Source organism: Pomacea canaliculata, linkage group LG6, assembly GCF_003073045.1.
Source record: "Pomacea canaliculata isolate SZHN2017 linkage group LG6, ASM307304v1, whole genome shotgun sequence".
Taxonomy (NCBI): Eukaryota; Metazoa; Mollusca; class Gastropoda; order Architaenioglossa; family Ampullariidae; genus Pomacea; species Pomacea canaliculata.
Window position 1 is genome coordinate 19,539,975 of NC_037595.1, and position 23,657 is coordinate 19,563,631.

Below are 23,657 nucleotides of genomic sequence, written 5' to 3' on the forward strand. Positions count from 1 at the left end.
TCATATTTCACCTCTGCACAAACTTCTGGTTTATTTATTATAATGAGTTGAATAATATGTAGAAAATATTCTACTTCTAAAAATTAGTGCCTTGCTAGATGGTTTATAATTGCTTTGGCAGATTAGGTTGCGGCAAGTGAAGCTTCATGGGGTCTGGTTGTTTTGCTGATCATACATAGCTAACCTAAACCAGAAAAGCGTTCTGGATATATCTGGACAGAAAAGTAATGCTACTTCGGTGAGCTTTTAGTGATTGTTCTTCAAAACAGAAATTGTTTTCCAAAACGTGGGTAAAGAATTTCCCAGTTTCTGAAAAAGTTGACTGCTACAACGTAAACAGCCTTCAGTAAACACAACCGTCGTCCCACTTCAGTTATTCTCTGTATATGCATGGCCGCACATGCTCTACAAATGAAAAGGTACACGGAAAGGCGTTCTTCGATTGATCGCTGCTGACAAGTATGAGTAGACTTTCTGAGAAATGTCGTGAGTAGACTTTCTGAGAAATGTCGTGAGTAGACTTTTTGAGAAATGTCGTGAGTAGACTTTATGCAGAAATGGTGTGGGGTCTCTTTACTCTAGTATCACCGTGAAAAGTCGGTGGCTCGTGGCAAGAAAATGAAAACATTGCTTCTGCTGCATTCTGTTGAATGGAGCTTCATTCAAACCATGTTACCACCATCATTGCTTGCACTTAGCTAATGTTTTGTCAAAAACGAATGAAAACTTTGTTTGCTTTCAACTATATCTTCCCCGAATTATTATTAACTGACAAAACATATATGATGTACTGAGGCAGTACATCTTTACCTGCAAGATGATTTCCTAAAGACTGCGCGGTACACAAAGAGAACTTTTGGGTAAATTGGACAAACGACGAGATTATTGTGTAGAGTTCAGACTTTCTTTGTCTTCTTCAGAAAACAGAAAATAGAGGTCACCGCTCATTTCCCTATCTTTTCTCAAACCCATCTCCTCATTGCAAGATGAGGTCATCGTCCATATTTAGCTTAGATTAACTCGAGGATCTTTCATTTGATTCTTGGTCGAACGTATACACTTACACGTGTGTGTACATCTGCTAAGAAAAGATGTGGGGAAAAGGAAAATAATATTATGTAATTTTTCCCTGGATTTTTTTTCTTTATCTTGTCTTTTTTATGGCTTTTATTTATGGCTAGATAATCTTCAGAAATTTGTCATGTGGCCAGTAATGTGTTAAGGAGTACACGGTCTAATTCCAGCGTAGCGTTACTGCTTTAAAATACTTTTCACCCTTGGATATAATTTTGTTTAACACACTGGTCTTTTAAGGAAACACATAATAATCTGTAGTAAGGATGGCAGCAAATCCGAATCTCTAATACGTCAGGGAAGCCGACTACCCTACATGTGACTACGTCTTGTATACACTTGCCTACGTCGCGGCGTGTACCTTTACTCTTGGCAGGAAGTTTGTATGGATCTTTACAGATCCCTGGCCTGGCCTTTGCTCAACCAATGACGTAGAGCGCACCTTTCCATGGTGCCACCCACTCCCATACTCGTCGCACTAGCACTCAATCTCAAACTCTGTTAATATAAATAACCGTTACCGGCCAGTGCTTCACTTCCCACAGAGACGGCAAGTGCTGAAACACTGCGTGTGAAGGAGTGAAGTCTATGTCTTCTAAGTAACCACACTTCTTTGTATCTCGGATTTTGTAGAATGTATTCGAACTTTAGTATTTTATTCCACGTAAATAACTTTGATAACTTATTAATAGGAGCAACAAATCATTGTTGAAACAAACCCAGAAAATGCAAACTGTGAAGGCTTTGTCAAATAAGCAGGCTTCAATGTATTTGATATTGCGAGCCCAGGAGTCTGCATTATTCAGAAAAAGAGGATGTGGTCGCCCGTCTCTAAGAGGCAGTGTCTTTGGTCACAACATCTGTCCCGAAGAGGTGGCTTCTTTGTATGTGATACTCGTGGGAAAATATATATTTGTGAACTCGGAGAACGTCAGTCCCTAATGACTACAACTGTGTCGTGAGTACGGTTTCATGTATAAGTGTTGCTCGACAGTGACATTGTGAATACGGCCTAATTCGTATTTGTCTTCATACGCTGCTGACTATTTATTGGGAACTAAAGGAAACTTCTAGTGGTACAATATGCAGAGTTAGAAGTATCATGTAGTTATAAGGAGTAATCCTTAAATGTAAATGAGTTGAGACATCAAATCTTACTTTTTATCCTTGAGTTTTTACGCAGCGAGTGTTGTAACACTTCTTTTAATAATAAAAGCTTACACTAAAGCCTGCGAGAGGGAAGTCTAGCTGTCTTTACTGAGAACGAATGAAGGCGTTATGTCCGGATGACTATGTAATCATGTGAACGTGTATGACAAATTGACGAGTGGCATTAAATCACTACAACACTTTCAGGTAGGAGAATGGGCTCCACTATATTAAAATCTGGACCTTCGCACACACACACACAGAGTCTGATATTTTTAGGCGGTGAGTAGGAATAATAATCCTCTGCAAACTCTTTTTTTTTAATAAATACATAAAATGTCAAGATCTTAATTTGGTGTTTATGATATTACCGTTCTATTTTTCAGCACTTTGTATGGACCAACTGCTTTTCACACACAGAAGCGTTAAATATAGTGACTAAATCCGTATTCAGTAACGATTATTATTGTTATTATTGTTATTAATTGTTATGATTATTGTTATGATTATTGTTATGATGATGATGATTATTATTATTATTATTATTAACGGTAGCTATTTCGTATGCCATTTGTGATGGATGCCAACTGGACGGCGATAAGACAAAAGACAACGAGATATCGGGAGGTAACTTCCTTTTAGCATGTTTTGTAAATCTTCAGTATTGCGGTCAAACGTCAACAAGTATTGTTGCTACAGAACCGGGTAAAAGACTATACTACAACAATAGCTTAAGAAATCAATCGTGATAACCTTCAGAAAGACATTTTGTGCATACACACATATATATATATATTGCTTTTATCTAGCAATAAACAACAAGCACACGGATTCAAAACACAAAAAAACCATTTTTTATTTCAAAATATCCTTGTTTACTAAGCAGTCACAGAGTTTTTCTTTAGGAGTATTACCTTTGGTTTTGACTTATTGCAGGGGGCATTTTTAGGCTCGTATAAATTGGTTGTGCCAATAATGTTTTCTTATTGTTTAAAACAAAATGTTACTTGAGCTTCAACATACTCACAGAAGACTCGGCAGGCTATTACAAGTACTTATTTTGAACACTTTTTTTCTGTACCTTACTCACACTTAGCCAAAATTCCAAAATGTGTAAGTAAACTCCACACAACGCAATACTTCGGAGCTAAGAGACTCACGACGGTCTCCTATTTCGTTTTGAATATAGTCATGCCCGCGCAAGTACCTGCTTGGGCACCGATGGAACAAATACAACTATTGCGATTTTCTCTTTTTCACATGTTCACGCAGTGAGTAGGTGGTGAAGGTATATCGTGAATGTCGAATGTGCCTGGGTGAGTGCGTCTGTTCGTACGTGCGTGTGTCCATAATCACACAAGCTTCAGTATAAGTAAAGAAAGAAGGCATGCAATAATGAAAAGAGAACCATGACAAGACGTTGAACAACAGTTGACTTTGTTGACAAGCAAGTTTGTTTTCAGAAATTGTGTGAGTAGAACGGGCGTGCAGCCTCAATCTTTGCCTTAGTAACTTCGTAAGAAATAGATATTTGAGGTAAAATATTTTCGTCGGACACAAAGATAAATTAATGATTGTGCGCTTGCATGTCAAAAGTCAATAAAAACAACAAAGTCGCTACCAAGCCTCTGCTGGCTGAAAACAATCAGGTTATTGCCTGCGCGAAACATCTGTAGCTAGAATGTTTACTCAAGGCCTAATTACACGCTCCACTTATTGGAATCAGTTTTTCAGAAACCGCGTTCTCAGAAACCGCGTTCTCAGAAATCAAAATTTGGGGAAGTTTGGGTGTGTGTGGGGGTAGGGGGGAAAGAAATATAAATAGTGACACAGTTTCATCGGAAACGAACTTCGAAGCAAAGTCATGAAAATCTTCAGCGTGAGAAACAAGATTCAAGGTAAGGTCCGCTAGAACAAAAGATATTCAATTTTCAGTGTTATATTTTAAAAGATTTAATAAGTATTTGATTATTGACAATGCAAACAGTAGTTCATTATTTTTATCACCCGATAATGGAATAGACTATTATGTTTGGTGCATGCTTTTGACATTTATATTCTGCTTCGTTATTACTGTTGCATCTAGTAAATGCATTGTTGTGAATAAGCAAACGTAAACAACATAATTTGATTCTATAAGAGCGAAACACAGACAGGCGCGGTATCGAAAAAGCAGGGGAGGGAAAAAGTGAGCAGCCAAGACATGATAGAGAATTTGATGGGGATACACCATGGTTCCGTTAGTCTTGATTGATTGTTCAAACTTTTCAAGCATCTTGTTGACGACGAATAATTAGCTTCACACAATTTCGATTAGTCTGACACTTGTTCACATTAAAAATAGCGAAAACCAGGCAGATTAAACATAGCTTTGTTATAAAGTAACAGCCAACGGTCAACAGAAAAATGGTAAACCACAATTCAGAGCTGTGGATGTAGCATGAGGTCACTTCATTCTGTCGTCTGCTTATCCCAGTCAGGCACATTTTAACAAATGCGAAAAAAGAACTAAAATACCTCAATTACCCGTTTTATTAAAGGAAGTTTATTAACGACACACATCTCAATACACAACCCGACAAAACCCAAAGACCATCAAGTTAACTTCCTAAATTCGTATGCAAAATATTGCAAATTTACATCACTTCAGAACAGGTATGCACAGAGCACTTGCAAATGCATAAATCATACCAGCATGAGGGGACTAGTTCTCCAGATTTAATTGGATTTCGTGATTTTATCAGATAATTTTGATTGTATAGTCCATTGTTTGACCTGTCGTGATCCTAGGGATGAGCTTGAGTATGTTTTTCGATTGTGACATTTTATTTTACTTCTACGGCTTCAGTTGATCCGTTGACTAACAGTCCTTCCTTCCACTACCCCATTTTCGTCTCAGTCCAGTTTCTTGTTGTGCATGTAGACAGTGAGATGAAGCAAGTGCTTTGTTGCTAAAATTCTTGGTGACTCGAGGCAGAAAATTACTCTCTACAGCTTGTGTAACCTGCAGAGGTTCATCCTCATCATTCTTCATTTGTTCTTTCTAATGATTTCTCCGATGACAGACAATTGTATATGCAAACTCTAAATCTTTTATAGTGAAATATGTCGTCAGGCCGGTCACACAAATCTGGTCCTTCCTTTTTTCTCTTTATCCAAGATTTTTGTTCCCATAATTTATGCATTTATTTTAATTTCATGCACTTGTTGAATAACGGAGTACCATGTTCGTTCAGTTATTAATAATCATATGCCACTACAATTACCTGTTATTCCCGTTTCCACGCGTTTTCCCCCTTCTCTTTTCGTTCCTCTTCAATTAGCTATCATTTGTAAAGCGCCATGAATTTGCGCTATATTATAATAATAATAATATAATAATAATAATATAATAATATAATAATATAATAATAATAATAATAATAATAATAATATAAATAATATTATTATTATTATTATATTATTAAATTAGCTGTTGTGACATTTGTTTTAAATCGTTACAAGGTTACCTTGGGAAGGAAGCGTCTACTACTTGATTCCCAGCGCTCACTTACAGTGCTGACGTGTTACCTGTACCAAGGTCTGTACGGGAATAATCAGCAAGGTGTATCCTCTCATGATGCGAGGTGTGCTCTAGGACGTATTGTAGTCACATGCTTGGGTTTCATGCACACATGCCACCAAACTAGCGCTACCAAAATGCAATACCCTACCATACATACACTATATAAGCGTGACAACTCTACCCTCTAAAGCAGGGATGCACAACCTACGGCCCGCGGGCCATATCCGGCCCACGACGCGGTGCCATCCGGCCCGCGAAACTTCTGCCCACAGTGAGGGAAATCGGCATGTTAGTAATAAAGAAAGACCTTAAAAAACGAAAAAAGGAAGAAGAAGTATTTATCCCCCACATAGGGCGTTTCCAATTTTTTTCGATGGGACGAACATTTCGATTCAGTGCCTCCGGACTTGGTGTCTCGCTCACTACGAAACCTATCTCCACGGACCACACTCTGCTCCTTACACTTAGAAGTTGGTTCGGAAAACAAAACTTCAAATATCCCAATAATTACTACTAATTAATGGTAAATACAACTTTTTCTAAAAAAATGTATCTGCTCTATTTTTTTTCCTTTGTGTTTTTACGGTGAAGTGGCCCGCGACAACGAGCTGTCCGAAATGGATATGGCCCGCAGGCCGAAAAGGACTTGGCCATCGTTACTTTGGCATCTCACAGAATAGTGCTTTAAACGAGAAGCTTCATCAAAACACTCATCAGCTCCCAGATTGACGTCCCTGTCTACGCTGTCAAAGCCTTTCAAGATTCCACAAGGTAGTATACAAAGGCAGGAAAACGCTCTCTAGATTGCACAACTCCTCTAAATCTCCAATACATCATGCGCACTGTTCAATGATGATACGGAGGGTGGCAATGCATGACCTATCCTGGCGAAACCCTGCTTGTTCTGGTCTCTTGTCTAATGCCTTCTTCAGACTTTCTAGTATTTCTCTTGTTAGGACTTTGCTGGGGATAGACAGCAGCATGATACCCCGCCAATTGTTGAACTAAGAGAGATCTCCTTTCTTAGGTACAACTTGACCAGTGGACCCTAGTTTCCAGGCTGTTGGTACTAGATCTTGTTTCAAGATTTCTCGTGGCAGGAGCGGGCTGTAAATATGTTTGCTGCTGTTTCCAGTTCTTACCTTTAATGTTTCTGGGGCTATCCATCCAGCCTTTTCGCTGCTTACATTTCCATATTTTTCTGATATACCTCTTGAGTATTTCTGTCTTCAGTGCGGAGGGCTGGGAGGGTTTCTCCTGAACTCCATTTATAGTCTAGTCTGGCACTTCCCTATAATCTCCTACCTGGTTTCTCATACCCTGATCGAGCAACCCTGCTGTGTATTTTCTTCATTTCTCTTGCGCACTTGAGCTGACTTGCACACCTTGCGTAGAGGGTTCTGCTGTTTCCAGGTCCGCCCATATCCTGGTTCTTGCCTCCCTCTCCTCGTCAAAAGATGAGTCTTCAAGCTGAGTCCCTAAGGCTTCACCAGCACCATATATATACCTGTGTGCACAGCTCTTTCAGAGTCGCGGAATCTTCTCTCTCTGACCCAGGCCCTTGTGGTACTAACTTGGGGCTTCTGTAAACCCATATAAGCGAATTTTTTTACGCATGAGTGTGTTATGTTAGCCCAAAGCAAAACCCATCATCCTGGAGAGGGCCAGCATGCACATTCTTAGTCTGGCCTCTCCCTACTCTGAACGACCTGCTTCGCCTGGATTGTACCAGGCAAATTGATCTGGTTATCTTTTTGAAATCCATGAAAGGATAACAGTTGGATACTTCTAGGCCTGAACTGTCCTTAAGGTACATAGTAATGTCAACCATCATTTTTTTTATTGCATAAACCGATATGATTGAAGAATGATACTCATATCAACAGGTTAGCCTTCCTCAAAAAAGTAGCCTTATGTTCATTTGAACGTCTTTTCCAGACTTTTAAGGACGTCACAGATACACCTTCTTAAGAAAGAGATATCAATCTGTCAATCTTTATAGTGTGAGTTTTTCCATTTTAAGTCAATTAGCCACGGGCATACGGAGTCGGTTGACCACTCCGAAATCATCCAAGCAATTCCAAATTCCTTTAGTTTCAGCTTTGCAACCATTCTTTTCCCCAAACATGAAAACGTTTGCGTTTACCGAATCTGCTCTGGAGATTACTTAGTACAGTATGAAAGAACAGACCATGTTTCGCATAGCGAGCCGGAATGATCACTGTTAAGTTGGCATCCGCTGGTATCGCAATAGAGGCTACTAAGTACAAAAGCCGAATTTCTTATTAGATAGACGTATTCTTCAGACCTACTTATGAATACTTTAGTTATTTTAGTGACTAAAGATTAATAAAAAGAATATTAATGCTTCTCAGTTTGTGTTGGCTGTGTGTTATCTTATCTCGATGATCTGAAGAAGAATGAAATTCATTACCTTAAATACCTTTCTTATCTATACAACAACTCGTTTATACAGAAAGCATCAAGTATTAAAAAAAAAAAAAGAAAACATACTTCCTTTTTGTTAGCACTATTTTTGCTAGGCCTTTTTGCTAGCTAGTCTCCATCTATGTTTGTAGTTTTATCTATCATGCTTTTCTCATAGTTCCTAAGTTGCTCAACCTTTTAGCGTCTTATACTACCTTTGCGCCATAATGTTTTGTTTTTTTCCTGCATATTAGTGCATACTGTTTAGACGAACATTTACATATAAATTAAGTTATTACTCCAAGGTAGATTTTCTCCTTTCGATGAGTTGCTCTTGTGGCTCTTTGGTGTGACATACGTGCCTCGACTTCCACCTAGAAGAAACTATAGATTTATATATTTTCGCACTATTATGGTGAGAAGAAAATGCCTAGCTTAAAAAGGGTTAGTAATTGGATATACAAGAGACCTAAGTACCTTGCCCTGATGTAAGGTGGCTGAGACCTTACGAGAGGGTCAGGTACGGATAGGCTGTCTCGAGATTTGACAGTATAAAGAGTCTGATCCTGCCCTGTGTCTATTTGTTCTGACTAGTCATAACAAAGCGAGTGTTAATTGCTTCCATTGACACTATCGGGCAACCCTTCTGCAGGCAGATTGATGAGAAGCATTTTAAACACCTTTTCTTACAATGGGCAACAAAGTTCCAGTTGTTTCTCGCATTGAGACAGCTGGAGGTTCTGGGACGTTTAAATAGCAGCGATCTGTATGAAGCCGTGGCCCGTCTTGGGATGCTCAAGTTATGAATGACTGGGTTTATGAATAAAAGAGATTGAGCTGGATTCATGAGCAGAATTTTCTGCCATAGTTTAGTTCAGACAGTCTAGTAGTGACGGAGAGATCAGAAGCTCTACGTCTCTTAATGTCTCGTGGGAATACACCCTTCTACCAAAATACTCTAACGATTTCACACATCAGCATTCATCACATCATTTATCCATACATCCCCTCTTTTTCTAACTCCATCCAATGAATTGTTGAAATATGGTATACAGCCTTATAACACTTTATTTATACTAGAGGGCATATCGAGGCATTTGGATATAGAAGCACAAAGCAATATCACAACATATCAATATCCGCTAAACAGACTCATGCGTTCACATTTCAGACAGCTGCATTCATTCTTACACAGTAACATTTAAAAGTTACACAGCTGAAACAAGGAATGATAGCTTCAATTTTTTGACTGTGCTTGCAGGTACACAGAATCGTCGGTCCGATGAGAGTTGGAAAAATTTTCAGGACAGGAAATGCCTGTCTTCAAGAAGGATTTGTGACACTTTCAGAAGTTTCTGCATGTTATGCAGTCTGAATACCAATCCAGGCTGTCGCAGTGACTTTGGAGCAGGTGGACAAAACAAGATGTAAGCTGTTCTTGTTCTTTACCAATGAACTGATATAAAAACATAAACTAGAAGGACAGTACGCTCTCTAGGTGGGATCTATAAAAGAGGTAAAGAAATTTCTGGGAGACAGAGAAAGATTTCAGCTTTCGAAGAAGAAAGAGGCGCTTTGATGATTTTAATATCAGTTTACTGATGCTCTTACAATTGTCTACTTAGCAAGCACCGACAAAACTCACCGCTTTCAATTTCACATACTAAGTGAAAACAGTGTCGTCTTTAACAGTCATAAAAACTTCATGGAATATGTAATATTTGTGGTCTTAGGGGAGATATTAATGTCTTTATTTCATTTTCATATTACATTATGTGAAAGAAAATGTTTCCTTTTAGTGTGTTTAGTTCTTTGCAATTTATTTCTTTTATTTTCGTAAGATCACTTGAAAGTTTAGTTGTGTGATCAGTGAGGATACGAAGGGTGTAATCTCAAATTTCAGATATCTCCAGTTTCCTCAACTTGCTTTGTTTATTGTCTTAGGGCACCCACGATTTAGATGAAATGGGAAATTCATCACCACCACCACAACAGCCTCCGCCGCAAGTATGTAAAATGATCAGTGAAGAATCTGTAACAGTTGAGACTTGTGGGGAAAAATATAACAAGTCATGCAAGTATTCAATCGAAGCAGACCGTGATGTGATCAAGAAAGTTGTAGACGAAAAATCAAAGCAGGAAGTAAAACAAATGAAGATAGCTTTGTCTTCGACAGTAAGTTTGAGAGAATAACACGATCCTGGGTAACGTCCCGACGACATCAAGAACACTGAAAACATGGCAAATGGAGGTTAGTTAATTCCTTATATACTAAGCAATTTAACAGTTCTTTTTTGACCCAAAACAAACAACAACAACAACAACAACAACAACAACAACAAAATACAATAAAAATGAAGCGGATTTTCTGGTATAGAAAGAGTATATAGCTTTATATTGTTTCCGAACTGACATTATGACTCACGCAAACTCATTTTGTTGTTTAGCTTACTTAAGAAAGGAGGCGCATATGTCAGCTTAGAGAGATTTTATTTGAAGAAGACAACCTTAATTAGATGGCTACAGCAAGCCAAGTGCATCTTGCTAAAAAAAAAGTGTTAATGACATCCAGGAAGAGAGTAACACTTGAGTTTTCTCTCACACCTAGCTGCATGACACGGGGGCAGGATTAGTCCCCTGGCTATCCAGCCATCTGCAGCGGGCAGAAAGTCAGTAGGTGTGGTCTCCCTCTTGTCCGTGCTAACTACTTGATGACTGGATGAAGGATGCTAGGTGAGGGGTTGACCAATGCCATATATGCAAATGTAAGAAGTGAAGTAATGAAAGGATCACATTGCAAGACTTTTCTCAACATGACACTAGGGTTGACTACATGACTAGAACTTGCACTATGTGTAAGATGTAGGCGTCGAGACCAAGGCCGACAGAAGTCGTCGTTGTCAAAAGAGAGAACGTCTGCTGTGTTCGTTCAGAATCCAAGTAGTCTAGATTACAAGATGCTTAGATTTTCGTCTGGGAAAAACGCTCCGACTCAAATAAGTTGCAAATCATCTGTATCAAGAGGATCTAGGAAATGATTATCTTTAGAACTTGGCTACAGAAATTGAATGCTAGCATAATAATGGGTCTATTAATACTGCAAATATATTTCAAAATTTATTTCACAAACAAGTATTATTTAATTTGTAATTTTATAAATCCTTTTATTTACATTACTTACATAATATGGAAGAGGCCATACGTAAAAGGTATAAAAGAAATTACATATCTAGAGCTTAAAATGGATTTAAGTTGTTTTAATGTAATGCATAATTTATATCATGTACTCTTCCGTCGTCTTTTATTCAAAGAAATACAATGCACAATTTTATCACATCTAGACAAGAATTGTTTGCTATATTTTCAGCACTTTAAAAAATATTCAATGTACTCGCTTCTGATTAGATGGTTGCATTGGGAATGCCGAAAATCATCCATTTATTAGCGAATATGCCACTTGAAGACATTCACACAATTGTTCGTGAGAAATAATACTAAATAGGCATATATGAGAGTAACTACTATACAAGGAATTAAAAAATACAAAAACCAAAACTGTTCACGGAAATTAGCCTTCAAACATAGTAATTACTTTCATATTTTGATAAACTTGACAGCATCTCTGACATGGTGTTTCATCTAAGTGCTTTTGTAAAACCTTTTTTGCGCCTTTCTACATCAGCACCATCTTGGTGATTTTCCCACAATAGCTTTTAAACCAGTCTCTTTTTCTATCAAACAGTCCCTGACGACCACGCTTTAGGTCATTCTTTTGGCGTTTACTAGAAACTGGTTATAAGAAGGATGCATAAATGCGGCTTAATTTTAATCCAGATATTAAAAACTCATCCGGTCCGGACACTTTAAGGATTGACAGATTGATAGCTCTTTCTTTATTCGGAAGACGGTGGTGTATCGCCGTTCTTAACTGTTGGAGAGCGGTCCGGTGGCGCAACGGTTAGCGCCTGTCACCAATACAGTGAAGGTTGGCTGCCTAGAGTTCATTTCTCGTCTCGGGCTGTTCTTTCTCTGCACGTGACATCTGTTTACAGGGCTGGCTGCTTACCGTAATATAGCCTCAGTTGCTGGCACGGCGTAAAACACCAATCCCTCCCCTCTTAACTGTTGGAGCAATTTGTTTAGTTAATTCCGATGACAAACGATACTCTAATCTGTTAATGAGTTCGCGGATCATTCAGGCGTTTGAACTAGGTTCTTAGAGGGGCAAGTAACGTTTAAGATACATGAGACTGAGTAACAACATGTCTGCGATGCCCTAGCTCGATCTCAAAGGTCTGTGATACCCGTACCCCCCCTAACTTCTTTGATGCCACACGAAATCAAGCAATACCAGGTTTGTGACTTCCCCCTCACTAAATGGCACGAGATCAATCCACTTCCTGAATGGTCGCATCTCCTGCTGCTGCTCCTAAACAGGTCTGTTTTCCTTGCCAAACGTAACAAGGCCCTGCCGCCTTGTTGGTTTTGCAGAGAGGGAGAAAACTCCCCAAAGAAAACAGGTGATCATCACCGTATTATTTTAGCAGAGAGGACGTCAAGCACGAGCACATGGTTAGATTTATTGTATGCAAACGGGTGGAGTCGGCTTTCAGTTGGTCCCCCATCTCAAGGAGGCTGATATAGGTCCGAATCGCCTCACAACATGACTATCATCCAAGGTGGAACTATTATTCGAACACTTGAAGAAGTCTATTCAACAGGTACCAAAGAAGGAAATTCTCGCGGTGATTGGGAATTTCAATGCGTAGGTCAGCCCAAGCATGAGTCGACAAATATAGCCGTTTCGCGCTTAGTAAGGCAAATGAACGGAGCTTGACTTTTGAAAACAACTGACAAAGGAACACGACTGGTTATCTTGCATTCTCCTGATGGGTCGATTTGCAATCACATCGACTTCATCTTGCTGCCAAATTAAGCATCAACCAGGTGAAAGGAAGGGCATATTAGGATGTGAAATTAACAGTGACCACAACCTTGTTTTGTGGACCCTGGGTTTCAATCTTTAAGACCTTAAGATTGCTTTTCTCGTCTCCTCTTGAAGTCGGTGAGAAATTCACCGCCCTAAGTCTTATTGACTGCAATATGGATACCCTACTGGGCCATATGAAGGAAGCGCTCTTGCCTTCGTCCGAAAATGTTCCTATGGAACGTATCGCCTTGATTTAATGTGGAGGAAGGTCCGGTATACATCATCAAGACTCTTTAGCTTTTAATAACCAAGTGGATAAACTATTTTTTCACGACAGTAGCAAGCAGGTCTAGCAAGGTAAGGTCTGTTCATTCCTTTAGCATTGTTAAAAAAGTCTTTTGTTTGTCCGCCTTGACTTCATACTCTGCCAAGGGTATTTTCTAGGACGTTTCTAGGGTGTTGCGCTGCGGCAAGAGATTAAGAGAGATTTATACCCACGCCACATTCTGTTGATCGAAGAATCTCTTAGGGCCCACTAAGAAGGTAACCGTGACACATACATAGTCATTAGTCTTATGCTTCAGATAGGAATTTTATTTCATCCGATGCTTAGTCTCAAAAGCTTCAGTATTTTTTTTTACATGTTTGCAAGGAGAATACACATCTCGCACCAGAAAACCTGAATGGAAACTTTGAGGGACTTGCACAGTAGATACATAGCATCAAACCTAATGGTGCTGCAGTGTTAAATCCTATTCGACCTAGGCAAAACGGCTTTTGCTGTTGTACTTCTGTCGCAGATTTCAGCTACATATTTGGATAGATTTTTTTCCGTGTACTAGAGGTTACTGACATTTTTAGTTGCTTTGCTGTCACCGTTAATAACGAACCTAACTTTTGATTTGCTGTTTTTTTGTCTCCAGTTCCATTTACACCTACTGTACCTGTCTGTATACTGACGATACTGAACACTATAGCTTCTTCTACCTGTTATCAGATAAATATTGTCTAGGAATATTGTGCTAAGTATTCCTATTTAACATTGCAAGGATGTGCTGAAAAATCTTTTTTTGTGTATTTTAGTTTTGTACTACATAAAAAGGTTATTTATTTCTTCACCCAAACATGTTTCGCACGGCACATGGCCGTCTACGTGTACTTTCTTTATTTAAAACACACTAGACGGTAACATATATTAAAATTGTCAGGTACTTTACATCACTAAATGAGAAACTATCGCATTTCAAGAGCAAAGCATTATCTGTAATTTTATCTGTGCATAAGGCTGGAGAAATCATTTTGTTATACTTGTGTAATGTTTTTACATATCTAGAAATAGTTTTATATAGAACATTTAACAGAAATACATGTGTGTGTGTGTTTTGCCCACACACATTATATATAATTATAAATACCTAAGTTGGTGGCCGTTCATATTTAAATTTCATAAAAAAGTAGTATGTATATAACATTTGTTGCTTTCTTTTCAGAGCCTGCTGGTGTTTATGATAGCGTATATCTGCAGATTCATCTTCAGAATGCCTAACATACCAAAATTCTTAACCGACTGTTGGTGTACTTTGTCGAAGTTGGGAAAAGAAAAGGTTTCTAATGGAGTTCATCCAGAAGAGCACCGAGAGGATCCCCCACAAGTTCATTCTAAATTTGAATGCGAAGAAACGATCTCTATAGTAAAGAAAGACGGCTCAGAGTACACGGGATACAAGTCTCAGGTGATAGAGGATGGTCAGCTGAAGAAGTTTAGCCATGGCTTTAAAGTCTATAGCTCGACAGACAACCCCCAAGGTGAGCGCCAAGAGCACTCCCAACACTACCATTACGACGCCGGAGTAGAGAACAATAACGTCAAAAGTGTGGTGAATGAATTTCAATAAAGAGCTTAAGAACAGAAAACTCAGTGTTTTGTGCAAAAATATAGATTGCTGACCTCTAAAACATATTCAGTGTGGAGACACAAAACAGAAAATTGCAGAAGAACTAGTTTTATAGACGCTCCACGATGAAGAAAATGGAGTAGAAAACATAAAAAAGCGAATTGCATCACTATGGAAGAGACATATAGACAAAATTTTCGTGTATTAGTGTAAAATCCCTTGATGTATACCGAATCCATTAGAAATTGTTGTACAGTATAACCTAACGGTAGTCTTCTTTCACATGGAGCACGAAAACTGGATTCGGTTACAATGGCATATGCAAGTACGCACAACATCAGGGGATCAAGTTGGCAGCAAGAAGTCAAGTATCACAGGAAGTAAAAATGTTGTGAAACTTATTTGTTGCCACATACTACAAAATGCTTTTGATAGCATTGTGAAAGGTATGGCTATCCCGATAGCTATGCCTGAAAATATTTATCAGATGATTCAGAATGCTGCTGAGGAGTTCAACCTGTACGACACACAGGTTATCATCTTTGAGGTTCTCATTGACTGTACACGAAATGCGATAGCTTTGGTTTTGACCAAAAAGATGGCGTTCAATGGTCTTGGTGTCGACGATGTAGAAAAACTGACAAACCTGGAACTTAACAGAATTGAAAGACAATGTCAAGACGTTATTGTAGCTTTGCAGAATTCAAGAGCGGTCACCCAGTGAGCGCGAGCAGAGTGGTGATCACTTAACTCTGAGAGCTTAATTAAGCACACTAACACAAGCGGTGATAGTAAGGACTCTTGCTAAATTCATCTATCTACCTAGCAATGTGGTCTATAAGCTACTCGAATTTATGAAAGTCTTCTGCACAGTATATATTACTGTAAATTCTATCTGCAACTGCACGCCAGCTTTAATTTGTTAAAACAGACAACACCTGTCTCTTGCCAGTTTGGTGTAGTTAGGAGAAGGTGTTCCAAAGCTGGCTACATTACACCAAAAGAGCAGATTCCTCGATCAGGTACTATTATATAGAATGGTAATGTTAGTGTCCATTGAGTAAACACTTTTGAGATCAACTATGGGATATGTTAAATAACCAGAACTATTCAGAGGAAATTAGGATCTATGAAGAAATTGTTTCGTTTGGTATTCGTAGAACTGAAGGGATGGCAAACCTTTGTACTTTCTTATTCTTCTAGCAAAATTTTTTTATTTATAGATGCAGATTTCTGAAGACAATACCAACGGTGAATAAGTTTAAGCCATTTTAAAAGTCACGATATATTGGGGAGCAATATACGGCATTTACCAATGGCTCAGAGATATCCTTTCGGAAACAGTGGCTCCCGTGTAGTCGTATCATTTCTTAAATAATATTATTATTTATATAAAAGCGGGGACGTTAAAGTAACTTAGGGGAGCCTCGAGACAACTGCAGCATACAGCAAATGTTAAAACTTTATTTGATTTGTGTAAGTTTGCCTATACTGTAGCAGATGGATTACCTTGTTACTTGTTATTTCTATTACCTTGTGTGTATATTATGTTGTTTACGTGTATGTAGATTGCTTAAATGTTGAATTATTCTGCATGCAATTGTTTGTGTTGTACTTGTGTGCATTGTGTAATAATAATTAAAAGTAAGAAAAAATTTATTTCTGGCATCTGAAACGTAAAAAATACATGTTGAACAAATGTGAGATTACCTCATTTAAAACAGTTCATTCAAATATTGCAGCATCGATAGAAAATAGAAAATTTTAAGGCACACCTCGAAATGAAAAAGATGTAATCGCAAAACAACGGCTTCCCTGTGTGCAGCTTGTCACTTTGACATAAATATTGACCAGGTTACCAGGTTCGTAAGAAATAGATATTTGAGGTAATGTATTTTCGTCGGACACAAAGATAAATTAATGATTGTGCGCTTGCATGTCAAAAGTCAATAAAAACAACAAAGTCGCTACCAAGCCTCTGCTGGCTGAAAAGAATCAGGTTATTGCATGCGCGAAACATCTGTAGCTAGAATGTTTACTCAAGGCCTAATTACACGCTCCACTTATTGGAATCAGTTTTTCAGAAACCGCGTTCTCAGAAATCAAAATTTGGGGAAGTTTGGGTGTGTGTGGGGGTAGGGGGGAAAGAAATATAAATAGTGACACAGTTTCATGGGAAACGAACTTCGAAGCAAAGTCATGAAAATCTTCAGCGTGAGAAACAAGATTCAAGGTAAGGCCCGCTAGACACAAAGATATTAATTTTTCAGTGTTATAATTTTAAAAGATTTAATAAGTATTTGATTATTGACAATGCAAACAGTAGTTCATTATTTTTATCACCCGATAATGGAATAGACTATTATGTTTGGTGCATGCTTTTGACATTTATATTCTGCTTAGTTGTTACTGCTGCATCTAGTAAATGCATTGTTGTGAATAAGCAAACGTAAACAACATAATTTGATTCTATAAGAGCGAAACACAGACAGGCGCGGTATGGAAAAAGCAGGAAGACACTGCCTGATGCCAAGGAGCAGGGCATCTGTTTTATCAGGGCTCAACTTTATTTTCTTTTTTGTCAGACATTTCTGTGTGTCAGAATAGCAGGTAGTGGTAAAAGACGGAAGAAGATAAACTTGTCTAATGGATGTAAAATAATTTGTAGATATTTCTACCATCTGAATATATTTTACGAAACAGTACAACGTGTGAAGTATTACACTCTACTCAGACACACCAAGTATCACACATGACTCATGCCCTATAATTTAAACTCAGTATTACAAATATGTTATTCTAATTAAGTAAAAGTATATACATGAGCTTAAAAATATGTATATTTTTGTGGTAGAATTGCTTTTATTAATAATATATCTAGTTTATGTTTGCTTTCCCTTAGTTTAATTTGTGTGCGTTTTAAATATTGTTTGTTTGGCTTCCATTTGCTCGTCTATATGATGTTTCAAAAACGTAAAAAAATTATGACTAACAACATTAAGCTTGATCTTTGGTCATTTATTGTGAATTACCACATTCTAGATCATGTTTTCGTATTAGCTACATGTATTCTTGAACCCTTAATGTTTTACTTTAACTTTCATTACTTGTATTCTCTAACCTGTGACTTCGTGGCTGAATGCGTTTTGTATAATGACATGTTATTGTTAGTTTTTGGTAACCTTCACTTTTCGTGCCTTTGGTCAGCGCAGAATGCCACCTGTTTTGATGGAGATGCTGGACGATAAAAGCACTATCCTTAATAATGTATTTACATACTGCACCTATATTAAAGGACTTGTTTCTAAAGTAATCCACAACAATCATCAGTATTTGTCGGGAATATGGTAACACAAAAATCCAGTATAGCTGTTGAGAAGAAATTACGCTCATTGCATAAAACAACATAGAATCATTTTATATGATGAAGGAAGCGTGACAGTAACTATTAAAGATAAACTCACAATTGTAGGTGTTAAAGGGAGTCATAATAGTTTGAATTTCGAAGTGTACATACATTTATCTTGTTTTTGTGAATTTTGTTTGCATGGAATTCTACTACAAAATGTAGCTTCACTGTATTTCGTACTTTAAAACGTATTAAAAAAATTCAAGACAGGTTAACGCGCAAACCTCACACACACACACGTATATATATATAACGTACAGACATACATGCACTCACACATACATGATCATGTCCGCACACATACGTGCATACATCCTGCAGACACCTGTTTTTTTATAGACATATACATAAATAATTGTACACAGAATGCTTTAGTGTTGAGGATATGCTTAAGATATCATTGGTTTTGAGATGTGTTTTGGGGGAATTGTATTACGGCTAATATAATTGTTAATAAAGAGTGTTGCACAATATTCACACCTATTTTTTTGGTTTGATTTGTAACGGCATGAGGTCTTGTCAATCAGATGCTTAAAATTGGAACTTTTTCTTTTGCAGTACACATCTTTACTCATGGAGAGTTTTCGTACAATGATTATATGATTAACGTATTTGGTCGTTGACAAAGATTGTTTTCAGCTTTGTGAATGTGTGTGTGTGTGTGAGACCTGAATGTTCAGTTATTTGGAAAGAGACAGGAGTAGTCCAAATTAAGCAAATCATCAGCAAGTAGCCTTAAACATAAAAAATGGAATAAAAATTTACACTTTCAGCTAGTTTGTTGAGCGTAGGACCTATCATTCTTGTAGACACACGCACTTCTGCCTAATAAAAATATTTGCACATTACATTCAATGTACGTTTCGTAGGTCAGTAAGAGAGTCACAAGAGAATACAAAGTGAGGCTATCGTAGAGTTTACGCCTATTCATGATCTGTGTGATATTGATGTAGAAGAATTATTAGCGATACAGACTCGGTTACTTCTCTATTTTTCGCCATCATCATTTTGTCAATGACTTCAAATCGTAATTCAGCCAACGTATATCTCATATTTCAGTACTCACAGACATATAATTAATCTATCATTAACACACACACTTTATCAGTCTAAAGACTACATTTTAATAGATTTGTACACAAAATATGACTTTTCACAAGATTAAATATAAGCGTGTATGTATCGTAAATAATACTTTACATTAATATCGAGACATCTCTTTGTTCTTAACCTTTAGCAATAACCAGCAGTAGCAAGATTTCTTTCTCCGACCCCCTCTCCCTTTTCCAAACAAAAGCACCTCGTGACTTGACATTCGCACTGTCGTGGCTATCGCCGTCACACAGAACCATTAGAACTAACAGTCACATACAAACTGGATGTTCTTAAATCAAGAAAATGACTGGAAGGAAAATGAGAAGAAATAAAATGATGCATTTTCTTTCGGTAACCAACGGACATGCAGTTTTTGTAACGGTGTGTTTGTGATTAGATTGTATCAGTCATAGCATCATAAAGTTTTCATACTTCGCTGTCAATCTGTCTCTGTCAATCAGCTCGTCCACTCGACTTTTTTCGTCAGTAATGAGACAGCTCAGTCAATAGTATTCTAAATAAAATCGGACTCGTCAGTAAACCCGCTTTAATTCAAAATAATTGCCAAGAGCAACAAAAAAAGAGTTTGCGGATTATTTATTGTGACACAGGTTGTGAAAACGCCTCTAAGCTCCCCTAGGGGTGATTAGAAACAAGAAGAAGTTGTGAAAGATTACGTTGTTATCATCAGGCGCTGATGTACGTGTCAGCATGGAATTGTAGTGGTGGTGGTGGTGTGGTGGTGGGTGGTGGTGGTGGTGGTGGTGGTGGTGTGGGGGTAACCCTGAGTGCGAGTACCCAGTACCCAGTACTATCGGGAAAGCTATTATAATGACTCCTGCAGAGCTGGTAAATATGACATAAGTTGCAACACTCACAGCAAATGTAACAAATATAATCCGCGTAACAACTATGACGGCAGGTGTGTCGAGAAAGGGTGTGCTGCAGAATACCAGATACCTTTAAGTAAAGAAGCTTGCAATGGGGGTTTGTTTGGCCTCGACTGCAGCAAGAGATGTGGAAACTGATCTTGGTGGGAGGGGGGAGGGAACAACGTGAAGCGTCTCATCAGGATGTCAAGAAGTTTTCTGTAATCAAGTCTCTTCACCTACATCTAACAACAGCTATAATGATTCAAGCAATGTGGGTCCCGTTGTTCAAGTGATTGTCGGCAGTGTTGGTTGCTGTGTTGCTGGCTTTTTTGGCATTTTATCAGATATCGACAACTCCAAGCACTCTGTAAACGACTCAAATCTACTGTCTTCTCACAGCAGTTGTAAACAGTATTTAATGAATCCAGAACCTCCTGAAGGCTTAAGTGTGCCAGACTCTGTGAAGTTACTTCTTGAAGTGTTGAATGTGATTATATATGTATTGTATTAGTGTTTCTGGAAGTCTTGCTCTTTCAATGTTGTATTCAGTTAAGACCAAATAGTACTGTGGCCTTAAAGAAATATGTTATCTAGAATTTTCTGTAGTTGTGTGTGTGTGTGAAGCACTTTGAGCTTGCCCTTAGGGCAGGGATAAGGCGCTATAAAAGTAAACTTTATTTATTATTATAGAAAGTTCTATTATAGAAAGTCTGCCACTATAATATCCGAACAACACAACTTTCTTATTGACGGTGTTTAAAATCATAAACCTTAGGTAAGGATTGATTGGTGTATTTTAATCAGTGGCTGTAGTAAAAAAGTTAATAAATATCATTAAATGTGGACATGCCTACAAAAGAGGCACAGTTATTTTGTGAAGAAAAGAACACGTAAAATAATACTAATAAATACAATAATAATAAATATAATAAAAATGCAAATTTTGTAAAGCGCATACTCACACTCCTAAGGTGCATGCTCTTAGCGCTTAATAAGAACACGAACGAAGCATGGACAGCGTACGATTAATAGGAAAACAAGCAAATAACATACGAACCAAAAAAAACCATATAAAATATAAAGGAATAAACAATCGAACTAAACGAAAAATAAAATCAAATACAGAAAACACAAAGAGGAACCAAATAACAAGAACAAGAGTCGAGAGTAACATGATATTGCAAAAGGAAGGGTGTGTAGAAGGACTAGCGTTATGAGAAAGGTTATTAGGAGTAATGTTTACAAATCTCCGGGTATCAGTGACAGGCTTTAAGTATGCTTAAGCATGTGCTTGCCGAATTTAAATATTGATAAAAAAAGTGGGGTGACAGCCTGCATTTATAGGCCACTCTCTTTTTTGCAGCTGCTTAATGTGACTCATCACCTTGACATGCTCGTATCAACCTCAAACTATTTCCAATACATTAAAAACATTAACAAGTAAAGGCTTAGGAGGGGAAAGGGGTTGGGGGTTTGAAAATAAACACGTGTATTAAGGTATCAAAAACAGTCCAGATAATTTATCTGGTACAAACACCACAAATAAAAGTTTGTAAACCTATTGTAAACCGCGCGTGTGTGTTGAGCTATCTAGATTTCTTTTAGACATACGAGTTTTTTACATAATATATATCTTCCACTAGTTAAGATGATAATACAGCAAATGCTCATTGAAAATCTATTCGGATTTATATTGAAGTAGTCAAGGTACCCAGGTCTGCTACTTGCCGCTGACTCACCCACTTTTAAATTTCATGCACAAATTGAGTATAAGAATAAATAAAGCTTTTCGATTATAAATACTGGAAATGTATTTTCCCCTAATCAAACTGGCTAACAGCTTATGTCAGGCAACGGGGACACAACACTTCCAGTGACAAGATCTAAATATAACGATGTTGCCAGGGTGTCTCTCTCTTTCCCTCTCACCTGTACCCACCTGCTGTGTGTGTGTGTGTGAGGTATCTCTCTCAGTCTACAACCATGTTTGCTTTGCGCATTTTCTTTTTTTTTTTTTCTAAACTGTCATCTTAAGCCAGGGTAAACATCTTAGAATGGAGATAATAAACTGCTTACCGAGCAACGTACGCTTACCATAGCCCACGAACGAGCCATCAAAAATATTATAATCAGCCTGTGGTGAGGATTGGATGAGCTGTGCAAACACACTCATGTGAACACATACATCGCCACACTTTGTGTATGATAGACGTGCTTTCTCACGATTATATGACAATAACGCAGTTTTTAAAAATATTCTTTTTAGTCACCATTTCTAATCCAGAGCTAAGCGCAATATGTTTGAAAAAGGACTATTACACATCAAATATTAATTACAAGATATGTTATTTGCATTCTGTGTTCAGTTTGGAGGCGTGTTAAAACTGTTACGTGTCTTAAGATCTCAGAAAATATGTTGACCTCTTCGATGTTAAATGTGTATTTTGAAATATGTGACCTGCAAACGTGTAAGTGTATCCTACTATTTATTACATGTGCCATTCACTTGATCATTTCTACTGGCTGTGATCTTGTACAATCCGTAGGGGATCTAATGTCACCAAGAGTATCTACTATAGATGGCGTATGTGTGTGTATAAATATAGAGAGAGAGTGTGAGAGAGAAATTATTTCAACAGAGATATGTTCTGCTTATTGCTAGTATGTGAGCGCTCTCTGGCATTGTCCTTGTGGATTAATAAAGTTGTACTGTATATGTGTGCAGCCTACTCATGTCAGTGTACCCTAATATAGATATAATCTACACAACTGTAAATGTGTATTGATATGCATGTAACATGCACAAATATAAGTGGACCCTAAAATGCATGTAACCTGCACAAAATTAAGTGTAACCCAATATATCAACTGCTCTGTGCAAAAGCGCGTCATTTAAAAGAAAGAAATTGAGCCTAAACGTCTCACAAGCTGTTCTTGTTTCCCTATAAATACTGATGTGCACAACAATTTTGGAAGATCAATGGCAAATTTTTAGAGAACTCTTTGTAAAGGAGTATCGGAGCAGGAAACGTTTTTCCTTTCTTGAGCACTATAAATGAGATAGGTTGAGCAAGTGTCATATTTTGTGCCCAGCTCCATTGAAATGTGGTCACTTCATCAGAGATAACAAAAAACTGGTTTGAGAGTTTTTGTTTTTTGTTTTTGTCGAAACAGCTTTGCGTTACAAAGATCACGTAATATCACGTGAAGGAGATGAGTAAGCATTCTACCCACCGCAAAC

The 23,657-nt window shown here is 37.8% G+C and overlaps 1 long non-coding RNA gene across 5 annotated transcripts in view; it reads left to right on the forward strand.

Annotated features, from left to right (window-relative positions):
• Positions 1–18,928, forward strand: part of LOC112565693 — a 40,339-nt gene extending 21,411 nt beyond the window's left edge. Inside the window, exons 1-6 of one of the 5 annotated variants that reach the window (XR_003099471.1) lie at positions 1,279–2,032; positions 2,431–4,121; positions 5,728–5,803; positions 9,477–9,642; positions 10,160–10,466; positions 14,636–18,928. This is a non-coding gene — a long non-coding RNA (uncharacterized LOC112565693). Of the gene's footprint in view, positions 1–1,278; positions 2,033–2,430; positions 4,122–5,727; positions 5,850–9,476; positions 9,643–10,159; positions 10,467–14,635 lie in introns of those variants that run through there. The other 4 variants (XR_003099474.1, XR_003099473.1, XR_003099475.1 and 1 more) reach the window with 4 other exon arrangements.
• The last annotated feature ends 4,729 nt before the right edge of the window (positions 18,929–23,657 follow it).